We start from the raw sequence: 4803 nt of genomic DNA on the forward strand, positions 1-4803 counted from the left end.
ACAGTATGGAGGTTCCTTAAAAAACTAAAAATAGAATTGCCATGTGATCCAGCAATCCCACTCTTATGCATATATCCAGAGAAAACTCTATTTCAAAGACACATGCACCCCAATGTTCATAGCAGCACTATGTACAACAGCCAAGACATGGAAGCAACCTAAATGTCCATTGACAAATGAAGGGATAAAGATGTGGTATATATATATACAATGGAATACTACTCAGCCATTAAAAAAGAATGAAATAATGCTATTTGCAGCAACATGGATAGACCCCAAGCTGTTCTCCTCTTCCCATTATATTTCTTTTCAACAGAAGCAATTCCCTACTTTTTCCCATAGGCACACTGTTGAATAAACAAGTTAAAATTTTATTATCTTGGCTGCCTGTTTTGTACATTCTTGCCTTCACAGAAAACCTTCCTAGAATTACACAGCTTCATTTTCTCTAAAAGTAAAAGGTAAGCACTCTCTCCATCACTAAAGCGTTCCTTTTTTCCATAGCAGCAGCGTCTCAGAATCTGTACTCAGCCAGAAGTGTATAAAGGAAATATCTAATGATTTCTACATTAGTGATTATATTTCATTTAGTTTCCAATAAAAATGACTTTATGCCTACTATTGAGACTGCCATTCAAAAATATTTAATGAATTAATGCTATATGTAGAACTCTATCCTAAATCCACTTAAGAAGCAAACACAGTAAAAGAATGTAATATAAACTAGGGAATGCAGGACTCAGTAGACCAACAGGTAGCCAATCTGGGATGTAGTCACAGAGCCATGATGTGATTTGGGCCAAGTCATATCATCTCTATGCCTTTCAATTCCCTTTTCCAAAAAAGGACTGTCTATCTCAGATGGCAAAGAAGTTTCATCTCAAGTGCCAAATCCAGATGATCGGTAATGGTGCCTTGAGTACTGAAAAAAAACGTGAGGCTCAGTACAGGCCCAGTGAAGAGTGCTATGATCAGTTGATGGTGTCTGTCAAGGTCATTAGTAAGAGAAGTTTTGAAAAGAGGACATTAGCAGTTTGCCCTCTCTAAATGATTTAAATATAAAGACTCCTCAATATTTTTAATAAAACATGATCTGATTCATCATGCTCTACATTCTAATGTAGTACTGTATTCTCAATGATAAAATAATGAGAATTTACTTTCCTATACTTTAACTCATCATTAATTATTTATTTTATAGTGTACAACATTTTTTGCAAATGATTAAGAACATCTTGCATATTATTTTAAAACTATATTGTGTTTAATTTTTAAAGGATCAATTGAATTTAATTATCCAAGTGAGTGAAAATTAGGGCAAAGTTGTAAAAAATGTTGAATGAAAATACCAGTGGATATGAATGCTCATGGTCTGAATTCATAACATGATCTTGCGTCTTACCTTAAAACATTAAATTTCCCTGTTTTTTTCCTGAAATTTTTATTTGGGATTCACTTTCACAGAACACAATTTGCTATTAATATCAACAGTAAATATTTTATGCCTAGTTTTTTAAAATGTGATATATATATATATATATATATATATATATATATATACCACAAAATATATATGTACATTTATATTTAAAAGCTTTAATTTGAATGCTAACCAAATGATTTTTTGTTAATCAAGTTGAAAAACTGTAAAAAAAATAGGTGGAATTTTATAGTTTAAAGAAGTAATTATTTAGTTTCTATTTTAATATTTAAGACATTTATCAATGCTTGGTCAAATGTGATCCACCTTGGATCGTAAGCCACCTGAATTCCAATACATTGCTCTCTTATAGAGCAATATGAACGGAGTTCAGGTTCTACTGGTTGAGCAAGACATTAGTAATTTCTCATTTTCTAAAGTAAAATCATATTTATTCTTTTAAAAATTTATTCCATTATTTTTCCAGAAATCTAAGCATTATAAATGTGATAGTATTGCTCTTTTTTTCTCTCAAGAGGACATTTAAAAACTGGTATCAGTAAGTTTTCCATTTTTAAATGGGAAAGGATATCTACGTACAGTTTTTCTATTGATGAGTTAATTATTGACATAAACAGAAGGAATGCATTTAAAATGATTCTTGTTTATTTTACATGAAGATTCAGTATGTGCATTTATCTGGCAAATTGAGGGATTCTGGTATAACAAAAATTTTTCATTTTTACTTTACAATTCCTCAGTAGTCCTCCCCTTTTCATTTCCTTGGCTCTTCTACCAGCTTTTATAAATATATAATTTACAGGCCATCCACTGCAACTCTGGTAAAGATGACTATGGATAGAGATTTGATTTTGCTCACCTAACACACACACAAAAAAAGTCATAACTCAGAAATAAACTTCTTGCAACCCCACGGATAATCCTAAGACTCTAATAGGCCTATTCAGGTTTATCTCCAAATTGGTGCAAATTACTTGATTAAAAATTTACAATAAAGAATATTAGAAATATCTATAATGACTATAACCCAAAATGACAACGGAAACTTCCTGTTGTCAAAGTATAAAAGACAACAACTTTTACTATATTACCTTTTGCTCAATCAGCTTAAGATTCATTTTGCAACCCTTTAGATCCCCACGTGGTACTAATTTCACAATAGCATTAGAGGCAAATAAGATGGTTTATTACTGTGGTCATTTACTCTGTGTTTTTACAGCATTATTACTGTTTCCAAGATGTACAGCATTTGTGCCAAGAGACAGTCAGAAGATGTTAGCAGTCAACAAAGGGGCAATGTCTACAAAATGGATTGAGAATCCAGGGAATCAGCAGGCCAGGCAGGAATTAACACTTCATTGTTTTTAACATGTTAATTGGAGTATAACTGCTTTACAATGGTGTGTTAGTTTCTGCTGTATAACAAAGTGAATCACCTATTCGTATACAAATATCCCCGTATCTGCTCCCTCTTGCATCTCCCTCCCATCCTCCCTATCCCACACCTCTAGGTGGACACAAAGCAACAAGCTGAACTCCCTGTGCTATGCGGCTGCTTCCTACTAGCCATCTATTTTACATGTGGTAGTGTATATATGTCAATGCTACTCTCTCACTTCATCCCAGTTTCTCTGTAGTGTTTTGAGGCCCTCTTGATTATTGCTTAGTTTAACCCTGTTTGATATACAAAATTTCAGCAATTTTATAACGCTTCAATATATAACGTAAGAAGTAATATGTTCTGGTAGGTCCTAGGTTGTCTGGATTAACATCCAAGATAGTTGGTGACATCATGAATTTAACTGCTTAAATTGGTGAAATAACGCTTATATGATGATGAAAGAAAAAAAAAATCTAAGACATCTGAAAAGCAAGCATCAGAGTCTTCCCATCCTATGCTTTTTGATTTTGACAATTTCAAATATAACTGTTCATTATGAAATGTACTTGTTGTAGGGAAGACAGAGGGGATAATTAGGAGGACATGAGATAAGATATAACAGCCATAATTAAGAGTAACATGTTAAAAATTTTGGACGTTTCCTTAGTCAGAGTTAATTTGGGGTATAGACTGTTTCCATAATATCACTAACCTTCCAAAAGCTTTTAGTTAAATGCCCTGAGATTCCACATGTCCTAATGTTCTCTCTCCTATATCCCCTAAGGAGTCATGAACACAGGGGTGAGCATCCAGTAACAGATTTTGCAAGTTATTGGAAACGGAGAGCCAGTACATATAAACCATCATGAATGCATGAGAATGTCTGGTGCCCTGTGAGATATTCTAATGATAAAAGCTCTGTTTTAATGAAAACAATTTGAATTAATCTGATTCTTGATATCTGGAATTACAATTCGAAATTACAGAAATATTCAGGCAATTAGGAGCAGTAACTAAAAGGGAGAAGCTGCACTGAAAGAGGCTTTGAACAAACAAAAATTAAAACTAAGTTGAGTTATGCAGTGAGAGAAACTAGTAGTAATCAGAGCTGTTAGGTAGAAGAGAAGTTACACAATACAGACAGTGAGGAAGCCAATTAACAGAAGGAATAGAAGCAAGAAGACACACAAGGAAATGCAGAAACCATGAGAGTAGCTGTGTCCATTAACGACTGTGTCCAAATGACCATCCTAGATATTCTACTGCTTGGCTCTGTAAAAGCCCCAGAATCCAGGTCTAAACTCCATCTGGCCTTGCTGGATCTTCTTTTCCCAGGAAGCTGTCTACATAGCTAAGAATCCCATTTTTCCTCATTCCAATAATAACCTCCTGGTACTTGAGACAACTTGAAGGGTCTTCTACTCTTTGCAACCAAAGTATCTTAAATTAAATATCCATATAAAAATATGAAAAGAAAATTAGGAAGGAAACATAATATAAAGCAAGAAGACAAAAACAGAAGTGGTTGAGAATTTTTGACCCTTTTCTCTCTCTGCACCTGGGTGATTGCCTCCTCCTCCAAGAATTTAGCTCCAAGTTCTGAGTTACTGACCAGCAGCCCTATGGTGCCTCCTCAGAGCTCTATCCTGTGTTCCAGACTCTATAGCTAATTGCCTGTCAGACAACTACACCCAGATATCCTCCAAGTGCTTCAAATGCAACCTCTCCAAAATTTCCAAAATCAGTTCCTCCTACAGTATTTATCATGCCAATGAATGGAACCCATCATCCTTCCAGTTTCCGAAATTTGGGAAAATGGAATGGGTGAGTAAAGAGGAAGTTGGTATTAGCCTGGATGCAGTTTCCTTTGTCTCCCGTATCCAATCAATCATAAAGTCCTGATGATTTTACTTTATTGGTATCTTTAGAATCAGTCCAATTCTTTTCATCTTAAATGCTACTCCATCATTCTCTCCTGCTG

Source organism: Lipotes vexillifer, unplaced genomic scaffold (genome assembly GCF_000442215.2).
Source record: "Lipotes vexillifer unplaced genomic scaffold, Lipotes_vexillifer_v1.1 scaffold114, whole genome shotgun sequence".
Classification (NCBI taxonomy): Eukaryota; Metazoa; Chordata; class Mammalia; order Artiodactyla; family Lipotidae; genus Lipotes; species Lipotes vexillifer.